The 16,286-nt window shown below is 47.3% G+C and overlaps 1 protein-coding gene across 3 annotated transcripts in view; it reads left to right on the top strand.

Moving 5' to 3' along the window:
* The window catches only part of HIPK2 (homeodomain interacting protein kinase 2), a 132,518-nt gene that overhangs the window by 71,630 nt on the left and 44,602 nt on the right, over positions 1-16,286 (top strand). The window lies entirely within an intron of this gene.

Raw genomic sequence — 16,286 nt, 5'->3', positions numbered from 1 at the left:
AGCCTGCAACATTGCCTGGCAACACAATTATTATAATAGGGTTTGCTTCTTCCTACACTGCCCAACAGAATTATTTTCTCCATATGGTGGAGCTACTCTGTTTTTAACCAGTTCTTCCTGCCCCTTCACCAGATGGCTGTTTCCAAGCGGGACCTCGCAGCTCTGGTGTGAGGCTGATCTGAGAGCAGGAGGAGGAATTACAGGTGGGAGCAGGCTCAGGACAGGGCTGCCAGCCCTGGTCTTGGGGAACGAACCTATCTGGAGCGAGACATGAGGTTATCATCATCAGGATGAATGTTTAGATGTTATCGAACGGGGAAGCTCAAAGCTAGCATCCTGTTTGTTTTTGGTGGCTGTGAGATTTTGATGAGAAGACGGTGATGAAGGAGCTCTAATGGGGTACACAACATGAAGTCTTCCCCGTCTGTGCTGCCGGGTCACTTCAGGCCTGACCTGTCACAGCTTGTTGTCCTTCTTGTCTCAGGTGCTAAGCACAGCTTTGCTAATACACTGCAATCCTCATCTGCCTTCTTGCTATTCTTGTCCTCCCGGGGCAGGGCACCCACCTGTAAGCTTCTTGTTGCTCCCCAGCTGCCAGGGAATGGTTGTGCTGCACCACAACGTGCCTCTGCGGCAAGAGCATCCTCGGGGTGCCAAGGACAGGGGGAATAAAAATAATATAAAAAAAAAAAAAAGTACAAAAAAATACAAGGGAGATGCAGAAATTCCAACCATAGACACAAAGCGTTTAAAATAAGTAAACCACTTCCTCCGTTTGCACTCGAAGGAAAAAAAATAGCCCACCTGGGTTCCGGGTAGCCAGACACTGCACCTTTTTGTGTCCAAGGGCCTTCCTCATTCGCTTTTAGCTGCTTTTCTAAGGAAATGGGACGCGTGTGATCACTCTGCCACTGCCTTCCCCTCAGCTTTCCAATCCGGCGGACGAATTCTAGCAAATTTGATGCAGGGGGAGGGGTCTCAGCGGCATCGAGTCCTACATGTTTCATGAAAATCAGCAGCTGGGCAGAGCCCCTGTTAATGCACGCCCCGGGGGAAAGGCTGCAGTGTCAGCTTGCCACTTAATGGACTGCTGCAGGAGCGAGCTCTGGTCTGAGACCCCTCTCCGCAGGGAACCAGGCTCCTTTCGTTCTGCTGCTCACCGCTCAGTTAAAGCACGAGCCTTCCCGTGGCCTTTTTTTTCCCCTTTTTAATTCTTTTTTGTTGTTTTTCTTTGAGACTTGAAAACAAAAATAACACTTTTCATCTTCAAAGGGCTTTACGAACATCAGCTAATTAACCGTTCCCTCATCTAGCTGGCTGCTTCAAGGAAGAGTGGGAAAGCAGGATTTTTTTATTATTATTATTTTTTCTGAAAGCGAGTGAGCTGGATTCTCAGAGGGCCCATCGGAGTCCTGATGGGTCTGCGCCTGCTGCTCCACGCCAGAGCGTGCGGCTCCATACCGCGTCGCCGCTTGTGCTTTGTTTCTCTAGCAAGTAAATAAATAATGGAATTTCGAAGCAACCCAGAGATGTCCCCCAACACATATTGCACAGCTTATGGGTAACTCATCGACCTGAAAAAGCTGTAAATTGACTTAATTGGGAGGGGAAGAAAATTCCCATCATTCAACCCGTACACATTAGATCCTGAAATTTTCTTAGAAATTACCTTGAAAGCATTTAGAGCTCTTTTGTTCTAATGTCTCTCAGGATCTTGTGGGCATTTTCAAAGCCAAGACTTTTGGACATCTGGTCCAGATCTCCCCCCTTGGTCCAGCAGGCTGTACTAGGGTGCGATGTCAGTCTTGCTGCTGATGTGAGAGCTCAACAGGAGTTGCCCGTAGCTGGAATATCTGTGCCATGATCAGAGTCAAAGGAGGCAGCTCACTGCTACAGCCATCCCGTGCTGCTTTTTTGATAGCTTGGCTAAGGGAAGCCTCATCTGAATGCAGGAGGTGCCCCTAAGCGTTGGGAAGTGGGGAGTTTGGCTAAGATGAGAAAAGATTTGGCACTCCATGTGTGGAGGGGAGATTTTGCATGGTGCCTTTGAGACACAAAAACCAACGTCCGCTGTGGGTTTTCTACGGCATCCTCTCCAATGCCCATTGTGAATCCAGCTCAGAAGTAAAGCTTTAGGGGTGGTTGATGCTCTGTGGTTTTGGTCCCATAACAAACGTATGGAAATGCCTCGGAGTATTTTGGTGCGGTAGGATGTGGTTACGGCCAATACAGTGAGTTAGTCTCAGAGGGGAGCAGCGCCACGCTTTGGGTTCTCTGGCTTTTGTGGAGGATGCCTAGAGCTCCTTGGTTTTTCTGAATCCTCCTGGTATCTTGTTTTCCATCATGATCAGCCTCAAAGGAATTTGAAAGGCTTTCCCCTTTCTAGGATTCTTTTTCAAAAGCAATTCCATATTTCATTTCCTCTTGAGACTGCTAGTACAGGCTTTTCCAGTGTGATTCTTTCTTCACAAACATCAACCGTGTGTGAAGTTTTCTGGGGTCCAAACCAGGAAGTTCATGCACCTTTGTATCAATGAACGACATTTGTTGGGCAGGACTGGCACTCATCAGCATATTTTTTCCCCCACTTTACATCAGCACAGTGTTTTGTTACAGGTTTGGTTGCAGTTAGAAAATAATGATTTTAGTATTGTTAGAGGATGAATTAATTGTAATTTCTGGTGAGATAGAAAACGAGCAAAACCAGAAAATAGTTCTCAGATCGATGGCTTAAAGTATTTCTCACTATTGTTGCTGCAGAAGAAGTTTTTCTTTCCTTTCTCATTTACTACTATTCTGCAACTGAAAATCCTGGCTCCAAAAATACTGCAAAAGGAAGAAACAGTGATTACGGAGAGCAGGTTCTCAAAGGAAACTCTTTTAGGTTTCCCCAAAAGTTGTTTTTTTTTTAAATGTAAAATAATAAAGAATATAAAGACCCTCAGGGTTCCCTGCATCAGAAACGTGATGCTGTACTTTGAGCAGAAACATAGCGAGTCCCCTGCAAATTCACTGTCTTCAAATCATTGCCTTGTGCTTCCCCTGCCCATCTCCGCATAACTCTAATTTGGCTGCCCGTAAATGCATGCATAAATGCGCGAGAAATGGGTCCAGAGTGGCCCTCAAAGCCTTGGTTGAGTCTGCAGGTCTGGTAGATAGGGGAAAAAAAGTGTAATTTTTCTTTTAGACTGAGAAGTACTGTTCAGGCGTCGGGGGGAATGCAGTAAACAAGGAGCCCGGCGCTGCCGTTTTTAGACAAGGCACTGCTCGGAGTAGGATTGCACTTCAGGAGGTGCTAAGTATGTTCAGCAATATTGGCATTTTGTTTCGGTTGGATGAAGATCCGAGAGCAAATCTGAGCCTTTCATGAATGGAAACAGTCTTCCCTCGCACACCCCTGCTTTGCTTCCCTGCATCACGTTGCAGAGACCCGCATCCCTCCCACCTCCATCCCACCTCCACCTCAGCGGAGGGGTGGGAGCTCCTCACGAAGCAGGGAACGCGTCCCAGGAGCTCCCCTGTCCCAGCTGCACTGCTCCGCGGGGATGGCAGGAGCTGTGCTGCCGAATCCTTCGGCAGGGCAGCAAGAGGAAGAGTCAACAAAATCCATAATTAATAAAGCAGCGGTGGTTTGTATCTGGTGCTGGGCGGTGGGTGGGACGCGGGGAGAGGCGGGTGGGAGGAGGCCGCGGGGTAATTATAGATGTGAAAAATGAGGCAGGAACGCGCGGTAACCTTTCTAGGTTAGCCGTCTGCGTGATCGATGGCCTGCATTGTTTTCTCTCTAACCTTTCCATGAACCTCCCCTTAGAATAACAGGGGAAATATAGTTATTCCCTTCCCTGTCTTGTTTGTTAGGAAAGTGCTCATGTCCAGCCGTCTTATTGCACCCTCAGCCTTGCCGTGTGCAGGCAGTACATCACATTTCAGGTAATTACTTACACCTTGTGCAGGAACATCACCATCCTGCCCCTGCTCGCATCCTCTGTGTGCTGGGGCTCCCCACCTGGCCAGGTACCGCTGCTGGAAACAGCGCCCGCTTTGCTGCCACGCTGGGTGAACTGAGCACTGCAATTTCTACGGCTGAAATAGATGCATGTGGAGCTCTGGGGACAGCGATGGGGACAGGGGCAGCAAAGGAGGTGACAAAACCTAAGATTTGCTGTGGACACCAAGCTGCTGGGGTGATGAATCTGTGTGCTTACACTGTTACTGGTGGCACAGGCTTAGGTAAAAGCCCATTTAAGTGAAGATGTCGGTCCACCTGCATCCCCTGGCTGCTGGAACACGCTCTGGTTTTACCTATCAAACCCAAACTCGCTCTGTTTTCAATAATTTCACAGCCTTCGAGTGATCGGGTTTCTTAGAGTTGCAGTTCTGAAGTTTATAAACCCCGAACTCCTTTGTCAGGAGGAAGATAGCGTGGTTGAGGCAATTCAGAGGGAAGCATATGATGTACACCAGATAAAATTGCGACATGCAAAAAATGTGAAGAATGCCAGGAAATGGTCTTGAACTGCGCAGTTGACTTAGAGGGCTAAATGGTTACAGGCAGTCGTGATAACTGAAGATACAAATGTGTACATAAGGGAGCCCTTTCTTTCAAGAAAGGGTGGATCTTTGTCTTCATGTCCTGGGAAGTACTTTTGATTGTTGTGTTCATTCCTCTGGAGTAATTACCAAACTTCCCCTCAGCCAAAACCATTCCTGATATATGGGGATTTCTTCGCCCTTTACAAGGACACTCCTGGCTACTTGCAAAACAGTCAAATTAAGAAATGACGTCCGTACTGCAGCGAGATCCAAGGACAAATTAAAAGTTAAAATTAATCAGACGGGAATCATTCCAAATTCTGCTCTTCTGTAGCAAAGAGGAGGAAAAGTTTCTTTTGTTTGTCATTTTTCTGCAGATTTTGTCTCTCCAAAATCTCTCTCGTGGGCTACCTAAAGTTTTAACATGTAGAAAATGTTTATATTTTTTTCAGAAGATCGGGGTAGCTTTAAGGATTTGTTTTGGCAAGAAAAAATTGAAACTGTAAAAGGAGACATTTGAAGAGTCCCAGAAACAAATATATGACTATGTGTTGACATGTTATGAAGGTGTTGGGAGCGACTCCTTACTTAAAATTGTGTTGAAATTTGCACTTACTATGGATTTAAATTCATCTGCTTCACACTTTAATGATTGAATTTAGTCTCCCGGTTTGGTACAGAGATGCGTTGGAGAACAATTGAATTTTCCATGTAATGATTTTAAATGAAGAATGAACTCACTTTTGCAAAAGACTTTTATTTTATGAGTCTCCCTTCTGTTGCCCTTCCACAAGAACTGTGATTCCTTCTGAACCGTTCACGCATTCGTGCTGATATCCTGCTCTTCTGTCCGGCTCCTGCGAGATGCATGGCACCTACAGGTAGAGCCAGAGCTGAGGAGGAAACAAACCGGTGGTTGGAGCAGGCAGGGGCCTGAGATTTTAGGGATGATCCTTTGTCCTTCCTGAAGATTTGCTGAAACCTTCCTGCCTCATGCCCCTCTGGTACCTGGCAGTGGGCTAGCAGCACGTCCCAGCGGGGCCCATCACGGCCTGCGGGGCCCATGCTGTGAGCTGGCTGCGGCCTGGTTGTAGGTCCTGGCTTAGCAGATGCTGAGCAGCAAGTCCCAGAGCCTGTAATTCCAGGGTGATCAGGGATTTGTAGCCAGCTTGTGAATCTTTTAGGTCAGGGACTGTTTTCTGTTTTGTTTTGTTTTTTGTTTGTTTGTTTGTTTGTTTGTTTGTTTTTACAGCACCTGGTATGGTAGAGCCCTGCTTCATCCTTCCAGATATTAGCCCAAACATCAGTACAATAAAAAGTTAAATTCTGAGAGGAACATAAATTCATGTTCCTCTGATTCTGTGAAAGAACAGTGTTTTGTGTTGTTTGTTGTTTTTTTTTCCTCTCAGTGCTGTGCCCTGCTATTTGTACCGGGAGCTTTTATCACATGCTCTACGTTTTGCTTCGTGGTGTGTGTTTATCCTCGTAGAGCTCGAGTTAAATTTGGAAATTTTCAGCTCTCTGCTGCAGAAATAGCCAGCTCCAGTGTGCTCTGGGTACTTCCACGGGTGGGCTGGCATGCCTGGGCCTTTCCCAAAATGACTTTGTAGACCGGGCAGGTCTTCCCAGCAGAGGTCGGGTGCTGCGACTCACTGAGCTGGGCATTGAATTTTGCGAATGGTTCCTGACACAGCTCCGTACTACCTGGCTGGGTGATATTTACAGGTCATTTCACCTCAAAACCTGCCTTGCATCGCTAATACCGTTTCTTTAGAAAGACCCTTCAAACCCATGTATTATTAATGTGATTCCCGAATATCATAAATAGAAGACACGGTGGCCTAGTAGCGATGGCACGCTGTTCTCAAGGACCCCGCTTCTTTTCTTGGCGCTGCTACGCTCTCTCCATATGATCTTGGGCAAATTGCTTCCCCAATCTGTTCCATTGTCACCACACGTCGTTTTAGATCATAAATTCTCTGGAACAGACACAGTCTTTTAGCACGTCATCTTTTAATGTCTAGCGTTATGGGGCTCCAGTCTCCACTGGGACTTCTGCGTGCTACAGAAATACAAATAGTTGCTACTAATAATAATATTAAATCTGTGTGGCTCTTCAGAGATAAGTGAAGGGCAGTGCTCCTTTCTCTGAGAGGCAAGCAGGATAAGTACTTTATTTTTGTCTTTGTCTTTTTTTAATTAAAAAAAGCAGCCAGTGGACATGATTAAAAGGGAAAAAAATAAAGGAAAGCTGCAGAAATTTGATACTTTTAGCCTCAGACCTGCTACTTGCTGTGTGAAGCCAGTCTTAGGATCATGGCCAGAGCCTGGTTTGTATCCCTGTTTGCCAGGGTAGAAATTGTTTGAAGCCTTATACTGGCAGTTGGCTTGGTAGTCAGCCTAATCCCATAAAACCGCCATACAGCTTGGTGCAACTTTGGGTATTTGCTGTGAGCAGAAGTCTCGGGGAACATTACAGATCCGGCCCAAGGAGCTTCGGTTGGCCGATACGTGGCAGGGCTCTGGTCTGGAACGATAAGGGACTGGGCTGGAGCTGTGAGTGGCCGGATGGGAGGCATCGGAGGCAAGAAGTCAACTCCTGACTGCATCTGTGTGCCACGGGATTTTTTAATTATTATTCCATTTCCAAAGAAGAGCAGCAGCAACAACTGAAGGTCTTAAATATTCAGCAGTGAAAACAATAGATTTGAAAAGGAAAACAAAAAGTTCAAGCCAGCTCTGGCATTGGTGGACATTTGGCTCTGAGGGAAGCGAGAACAGCTTGGATTTGCATAAATCGCATACTGTGGGTCAGAAAGCAGTCAGAATTATGCTTGCATTGCAGTGGCATGAATGGAAGCACATAACTGGCATTCTTCCCCTCTTGATCAGATGCCTCCTTCAGGGGATCTCTGCACCCAATGCACTGTGGCTCATCCGTTCGCTGCCTGGCATGGATGGGGCTTTTGTTTTCAAATTACGATTTTTCTATTCTCCGCTTTCTTCCATAACCTGGGAAAACCCCAGCCCGCCCTGCCATGCGTTACCCTTTGTCTGAGGGAACAACCAGAGGTCACAGTGTGCTGTTGCACCACCCCACATGCATGTTTCTGCACTTTGGGGGCAGCATGGAGCTGCTGTGCCCCAGGGTGATGGTGGTGCTCAGCATCGTGCCCCTTCTCTGAAGTGCACAGAGCCCTGAGTTTCAGAGCCCAGGCTGATGAGCATGTTCGTGATCCATCCAGCCCGGCTTTCTCTGGGGATGTACTAAGATGCACGCCCGGCTGGGACAAGCTTAGTGTGTCTCTTGGCTGAACCAGGACCCGGCTTTCTTTTCCATTATTGGGCTTAATAGCTTTTCTTGCCTCTTAAGATTTCCAGCTCAAGTGCAACAAAGACTTGCCAGTGGATTCAGATTCAGCAAAGCACTTAAATGTGTGCTTAACTTTAACTGTATCCAGTGCCCTCTGGGGGACTCAGGCAAGTATTTGCTTCAGGTTACCCATCTGGTAAAGGGCTTTGCTGAACTGGAGCCGCAGCCTCCAGCAAGCACATACAGTGCTGCTGGAAAGTTATGTCGGTCAGACAGCAGCAGCCACGTGACAGCCTTGCCATCTGCAGATTGCTCCTGTTCCCCTCTCTGCCTTAGAATTAGAATAGTTCAGCTGAAGGGGCCCACAAAGATCAAGTCCCACCCTCACAGTACAGAAATTTTTCCCAATGTTCAGTCTGAACCTCCTCTTTATTTTGTGAGGCTTTACTCTGTGTCGGCATGGCCACCCAGAGTGCCTCCTCTCTGATCCACGATGGCTCTGCGGTGCCACTGGCCACACCAAAGGCAGAGCTTGTGGCCATGCCATGTCCTCTCCTGGGATGGTACCCACCGTGCTGTGGTCCACCCAAGGACAAAGGCAAATGGCAGCTAACAGCTACTGGTGGCTTTGAGCCTCTTGATTTATCCACAGACAAATGGTTTCACCTATTGGCATTAGGAAATCACATTGATTGGGGAGATTGTGTTTGTTTTTTTTTTTTCTTTGGGTCTGATAACTGAAAGGGCAAGTCCTCCTTTAATATTTTCCTGGCCTGGCCTTGGTTCTTTTGTACCTTGTCCGAAAAAGCTTTTATATTCAAGGCACAGGGAAAATGATGTTTATAAAACAGAAAGTACGGGAATTTTCATTCCCCTCTGCCTTTAGGAGGAGGAGAGCAGCTGGTGGAGAGTGGATGAGAAAGGCTTTATCTGCTATATTTTGGTTACTGCGCTTTGAGTGATGGGTTTAATAATTGATAGAGCAATTTAGCAATGATCCATAATCCTGAAAGAAGCCTACGCTCCCCTCCCTCTGCCTCTCCCTCCCTCCAAGACTGACAGGCTGCTCTCAGTGTTTTTGTCTGCAAAATTTCATCCCTTGGTTTCTGTAAACAGCCTGACATGGGAGAGGAGAAAAAAGCAACTGTTTCTAAATCTTTTGTCTTGTTTCCACAAACAGCTGCGCTGCTTTCTCCAGCTCAGGGCTTCAGTCATTTGCTCCCGCTGAAGGGAGCTGGAGGTTTTCTCCCCGGCCCTAACCTAAACGGAATGTATATGTGCAATGTATGCATGAGAGCAGAGTGGGTCCACCCAGCAGCCACCCCTCCTTCCCCACTTAAACCCTGCGTTAAAGGCTTCTCTTCCAGGATTAACCCATGCAAATTTCTTTTCACAACAGCCTCGTGCTGACAGTCGTGGCAGGCGTCAAGACCCCACTTGGGTGCCTGGTGTGTAGGTATCTGCATGAAAACCCAGTTTTGAAGATGGATGCACACGACCTGTACTCACCCAGCTCACCCCTGCAGCAGCACAGGGCTGTGTTTGTGGCACGTGGTGTGCATCCCTCCACAAGTTTTAGCTCTCCTAAATTCTGTGCATGATATCCATCTCTCTCTATCCACGAGAAGTGCACGCAGAGAGCAGAAAAGGTGACAGAAGTAAGCAAAAGGGGAGAAGAACAGACAAGTTTTTAGGTACCAAATCTGTGTTCAGGCAAAGGGAGGAGGAAGAGGGGGAAGAAGTACAGCCTGGCAGAAAACTGGGTATAAGCATAGTCAAGTTAGATGTATCAGGTTTTCTTTTTCCATATATATTACATAGACGTCAGATTGACAACAAGTTGTAATTAAGCATGACATCAAGTCAGCTATGCACAGCTGTATTATTCCTTAAAATTACAAGGGGCGAGGTCCTTTGGGGCACAGTGAGGTTTATGGTCTCTCCACCATGGGAGGTCTGGAAGACAAGCTGGCTGAGTGCTTGCCAGGAGGGACATAGGCATAGATGGCACTATATCGGGGCAGGGGGGCAGTGGGTGGCTTCCTGGGGTCTGGGCTAGCCCTAGGAGTCTCTGGCACAATCCTCTGGAGTATTTTCACCCTTAACAGCCAGCACTGGTGGAACCTGAGCAGCGTCAAGAGATGGGTGGTTTGGTCTGCTTCTGTGATTTATGTGCTACTAAATAGCCTTAGTGTAATGATAGGTTCCTGAAGCTTGTTTGATAATTATGCCGCTCAAGTCCAGAAGTAATTCTGGTGTAACTTGCTCTGTTTTGAGAAGACAGAAAGAACTGTGTGTGCACTCGATAAAAATGCCCTGGGACCTACACCTGAACTCCCCGAAATGCTCCCAGCTATGCAGTGTTTTGCCTGGATATGTAGGAGGATCGGGGTGACCTTGCTATTGACCAGTGTGTACCTACCGTACTGCATGAAGTAGTTGAGGTGGAAAGGGGCCTCGGGGGGTCATTCAGTTCACCCTGCTGCTCCAGGTATGGTCAGCTCTGAGATTAGAGCCTGAGCTTGTCTTGCTGGAGCAAGTGATATCGAGATATGGCCTCACAAGCATGGCTGGAGGTGGGTAACCAGCACCTGCCATCTGCTGGCCCTGCGGCTCGCCACACAGCCTGGGAGGCCTTTGGCCCCGCTACCGCCAGGGCCTGCGTTCATCCCCAAGGTGTTCGTGGCCTTTCCAGATGAGCTCTCCCCAGCTATCATCACCCAGGTTCACCCATCCCAAGTGTGGGACTCAGCGTTTGTCCTGGCTGAGTGTCACAAAGTCCCCGTTGGCTCATGTCTCCTGCCTGCCCGGATCCCTCTGGGTGGCAGCGTGCCCTTGTGGCAAGGTCCCCCCAGTTTGGTGTCATCTGCAGGCCGGCTGAGGGTGCACTGTGCCTCCTGCCCCAGGCCAGCGATAAAGATGTTAAACAAGAAGGGTCCCAGGATAAACCCCTGCAGTACCTCACTTGCTACCAGCCTCCAGTTTATATTTATGTCCTGTAACATAAACCAGCACCGAAGGCTGAGTGGATACAGCTTCCAGTCCTCTGAGCAGATACAGATATTTTCTGATGTGTTACAAACTAATCTGGAGGGATGGGCGAGGGCAGTGTGAGCAGTTTCTGCCACCAACAGCTGCCTACAGCCTCCTTCAACAACCATCACCTAAAGGCAAGGAGCAGGCACACTCTGTGCTGAAGGTGCCAGCCAGCATCAAGTTTTGAGTTTTTTTGTTTTGTTTTGTTTTGTTTGTCTGATCTCTATACTTGCCCATGAAGGGCTATGTTGAGACAGAGATGCTCAGCTACGGGGCCCTCCCAGAGGTGGGGAACTATTCCCAAGGGGGACAGTTTTAAAATTCAGAAAGAGCCCAGCTCTCTGAGCCCAAGTCTGTGGAAAAGATTTTTTTTGGCATTTGTTTTTAATGTCCTGTGATGTGTGGGTGAAAAAGCCGGTGAGCTAGACTGGTAATTAATTTTGCTGACAGAAACACCAGACAATGAAATTACCCTGCCACAAAGCTGGGTTGCTAAAGTAAATACTCTGCCAGTGGAAGGCCTGCAAGTAGGACAGGGTCATATGTGAGGTGCAAGCAAATGATGAGATGGTGCTTCTCTCTCTGGGGACCTGTGGGGACCCTCATGCCCTGGGTGTGGACAGAGAGGAGATGTGTGGTCCCACACTAATTGCCAGCAGTTCTCTACAGGACACAGATGCCTTCAGGTGGACCTAGCGCTGAGCCAAGGAGCAGGTCGTCCTTTGCTGGCCAGGGCAGTGATGTTGTCTGGGAAAGGGACGGGAGATGTGGGAATTGGGGATGGGCTGGCTGCTTCTCCCTTGGAGGTGTGTGGGAGGAACCCAGCTGAAGAGAGGGCACAAAGTGCACAGAGCCCAGCCCTTTTACGTGGTGCCCAGTGACAGGACAAGAGGCAATGGGCACAAACAGAAACACGGGAGGTCTGAGCATCAGGAAACACTGTGAGATGTGCATGAGCTGTAGACCAGGTGGTTGGGCCTGTGTGCTGAACAGTGCATTTCGTTGAGAGACATCAAAGGCAGCTCATGGCAAAGGAAGGACAGGAGGGTGAAGTTTCCTGGTTTCCCTCTGCGTGCCTTGTGCTGGAGGCTGGAATTACTGTGCTGAGGGCACTGCAGATGCACAGCCGGCACGTACCAAGGTATCTGGCAGCGAGCTGCCTTTGCATGGTCTGAAACGAGGTCACCGCCAAAATTGAAAGGTTTGGTGAGCTTGTGTTTAAAACAAGCGGTATTATTGGGATGGAAAACACTTCACTAGGCAGCCATGAAGAGATTTGTTGAAGACAGAGTAAACCACACATTGCTGTTCTGGGAGAACCTGCCGCCATGTGAATTTGGGTTTGTAATTACAATACTGTGATGTGCGCACTTTAATAGAGTATTTTACCCTGTTATATAGTGTTACCAGCTGCAGAATGGAGAAATCCCACATAACAACTGCCTAAGACATGAAAATGTTTTCTTTCGCCTTGGAAAAGAAAATTACAACATTCTTAGGGCAGCTGAGCTAAATCTGAGTGCTTTTAGGAATAAAAGGGTCAGTTGTGGAACGGCCTGCACACGCATTTTAGGACAGAGTTACTTAATATATTAATTATCTGTAAAAAATGGTGGGCCAGCAGTGAAGTGCCCGAGTGTGCAGATACCACAGAACTGTTTAAGTTATGCTGCAGGAACATTTAAGGGATTTGATCTGGGTTACAAACAACTTTATTCCAGAACAGCGCAGCATTGAAAGGCAGTAAGCATTTGAAGAGGAAAACTGAACTATTTCTACATAATTCTACATCTTAAATTAACTGTAGCTCCCTTGGAGAAAGGGCTGTGCATCTCAGAGGATCTCCCAGATAAAACATCTGCTGAAATGCCTAGCATCACTCCAAAAAGCAAACAAAATACTAGGTTCAGGGAAGACTGGAATGCCAAAGCATTCTGCAAATAGCACAAAATAAGTCTGGGGAATATCCTTGCGTTTAAGACTGTTTATAGATCTGCTCAGCCTGTCTCCAGGCAGTCATGTCAGGAAGAGGAGCTGTAGAGTCAGGGGAAGGGGACTGAAACATCCACGGGATGGAAAGCTAAGAAGCCAGAAGCTGCTTCATTCAGAAAGAAGACAAGCAAGGGAGAACAAAGCAGAGAGATAAAAATACCTTGTGCTAAAAGGAAAGATGATTCAAGATCTTAGGTTTTCACCTTTAGGCCAATTCATGTGAGCATGAAGCGAGAGGTGACAAATTTAAAGCTGATAAAGGAAAATCAGGCTTTAAACAACAGACTTGAGATGTTAATTAAAGCAAAAAGTTGTCTCTGGAACTCCGTGCCACGATGTGTGATTGAAGCCAAGATCTCACCTTGCCTGAAAAAGCTGGCATGTGCTTTTGCTAAGAAAGGGAGGAGTTCTGTGTGTCTGATAAAGGTGCATATGCAGAAGGATGTCTGTGTGCAAACCAATCTCCACCTGCCAGAGGTTCGGAGGAGATTTTATCAGGGGACGAGCTGTTCCTGTGCAGGACCTGTAGCATCTCCACCACAGGGTTGGCATTGGCTGTCAGCAGGGAGTGCCAGCGGCCACTGCCGGGCAGATGGACAGACAGACGTTGCTCCCTTTGGGGTGACTCCAGCTCTCCCTTACGCATGACAAATGGGAAGTGTCCGCTAGCGGAAAGTCAGGAAGCCCGCTTGGTGCACGATACCTGTCCTTCTCTTGATGTCCTAATGACTGGTTAATTAACTTAACAAGGTCTTTTGTCTTCGGGCTGCTCCCTCTCTGTGGAAGAGCTGCAGTGAGGAAACGAAGGCAGGGCTGTGAGAAAGCCGTGACACAAACGCTGGCATCGGTGTACGCACAGCCCCGCGGCATTTAGGTCTGGCCCTGCTCACACAGGGGTTCTCACCACTGTTCCAAATTTGTCGTCGGCATTCTTCTGTTTGGGCTTTGATTGAAAGTAATGTTTAGGCTTGATAGAGTACTACAAATACCAGCTTTCAAACAGGGAAAATAAAGTAAAAATACATCACCGCCTCCCCTCTCCACAATGATAGGTCTGGTTTAATATAATGAATGGCATTCTCTTAAGTTGCCTTTTATGTGTCTGAATGGTATGGATGAAATGGCATGGGCGCTGGCCTTGTGTTTTACTTCCCAACAGTGGAGATGCAAAACTTTGTTATGTGAAAAAGAAATTCTCATCTAATTGCAGAAGCTGGAGCTTTATGGAAAAACGACTGGACAGCTGAAGACTCGCAATAAAAAATGAGGAATTTTGGAATCTCAAATTCTAGGTCATCCCTTCTCGCAGGGGTCTGGAGGTGTTGGCAGCATAAGTGTGGGGAGAGAGGGGAGGAAGTGTGTGCTGCATATGACAGCAGTGCGAGTGGTTTTTTTTATGAACAGGGAGGTTTCTAGACAATATCACGTTGGGAATATCCCACCGCTAGTCCACCCCTCCGCTCCCTCCACTTGAGTTAGTGGGAGGGATCTGAAGTTCAGGCAACGCGAGGCTGAGCTCTCATTAGTGACCAGGGACATTTCGTTCACAATGTGGAAGGCAGACAGGGAGAGGCAGATGGCTTTGAATGCAGGATTTACATAGTAATGAGATTCAGGTCACCATAGCTGTCTTTTTCTCTCCGCATTTTGTCTAGGTGTCGACTAGTGTGCAGGGATGACGGAATAGGAAGGAAAGGAGGAAAATTAACCCCTTGTTCCTAAGCAGAGATTGGTGTTAGAATAAAGTTTGTCATGACGGGCTAAAGAGCAGTGGGATATGAAAACAGCAATCAAAGCTGAAATTAGAAGGGCTAAAGGTAGCTGCTTCTTAAGTTGCTGTCATGTGGTTGTTGTTTTTCTGTGTTTGTTTTGGGAATGGCACAAAGCAGACTAGCCTTAAAATCCTAGAAATTCCCTTAATTCTTACATTCCATGTCTCTAGTTTGAGAACAAATAGTTTGGGGCTTTTATCATTACAGGTCAGCCCCAAAATGGAGAAGTTTGTGTACTGAAGATAAGGCATGGATTCTTGTTACATGGCCTTTGCTTGTTTCTTTGGAAAAAAAAAATACCGTTTTGCTTGGTTTCTTAGCTAAAGACTTGTCTTCACATGACTGTGTAATAGCACGATTAAAACATAATATTTTCCACTGCAATCGGTAATCCTTAGTATGATCTCACTGGTGTCAGATCTTATCCTGATGACAGATGGGAAACTGGGAACCATGGATGGTGGCACTTGATTTGCTCAGTAGTCAACCTCAGACATTCCCCAAATATGCATCAGGGCCCAAGAAATCCTAAGGCTATTTTTAAAATGATGAAAGTTTTAAAGCAATGTGTGCTTCTTTCTCTTATCTGTCTTCTTTCTTTTTTTTTTTTTCAATAGTTAGAGGAGGATGGGAAAGTTAAGTTTTCCTTTCTGTTGTGCATCACCTGACTGCGGGAGGTGAGGCTTTAAAAGACAGCGTTGCAAGATCTGCAAGAAGAGCAGGAGAGAAGCCTTAGGTGGTCCCTGTGTAAAAAAAAGGAATTATAGCACTGAACTGCGTGCGGAAATCTGGGCTGAGGTGGGGAAAGAAAGAAAGAAAGAAAAGCGACTTGGGGAAGTCTGAGCTAAGAGACTGCAGTGGTACAACATGACGGCTGCGCTGCCTGCTGCGGCCTCATCCTCATGGAGAGAGGGAGCTGAAGCTTTTACCTCCTCTGTTTCCTCAGCTGGGCTGGCTAATGTCGAGACCTGCTGAGCAGAGGTGTTTCGGTGGCCATCTTCTGAAGCAGGCAGTAACTACGTGGCGGGACTGCCGCCGCTTTTTGCCCGTTTCAGCTGAAAGAGAAGAGGAAATTTAATCAGGTGTCTGGGACAGATTGGAAAGCAAAGGCTTCTTGGCTACTTCCTCCCGAGGAACAGACTTAGATCTAATAGATCTAATTAGGTTATTTCTCTGTTTTATGCTTGCATCCATTTGTTTAAAAAGTCAGTAATCCTTTTATACCAGTCCTGTAATGATTATTTAATGTCTGGCTGTTTGTGGAGCCCTCCGAGCGCGGTGAATGGAGGATGTTTTGTAGCAGAGTCAGCGTGGTTCCTCAGCGAGCTGGGCCTGGGCGCCTCCAGGGGGGATCTCAGCTGAGCGGCCTGGAACGTGTGCCTCGTCTTCCCTCCCGTCGAAGGAAAATAATGGCAGCTCTCCCCTTTGTAAACTGCTGTGAAATGTAAGGCCTCGGCAGGGCTCTCTCTTGACTAAATGGTGCCAGAGGATTTAGGCAAAGATAAATATTCACCATCTCATACTTGGTCGGCAGGTACTTTGCCAGCAGGCAGAGGAGCCCTGCAGTAGGAGCAGGACCACTTGTTGACAGCAAGCAGCATCTCGAGTGTGAGCGGATCTGTGCTGGTGGCTAACGTTTT

Source organism: Aythya marila (genome assembly GCF_965140915.1).
Source record: "Aythya marila genome assembly, chromosome: 1".
Classification (NCBI taxonomy): Eukaryota; Metazoa; Chordata; class Aves; order Anseriformes; family Anatidae; genus Aythya; species Aythya marila.
This window is presented reverse-complemented; position numbering and strand designations above follow the sequence as displayed.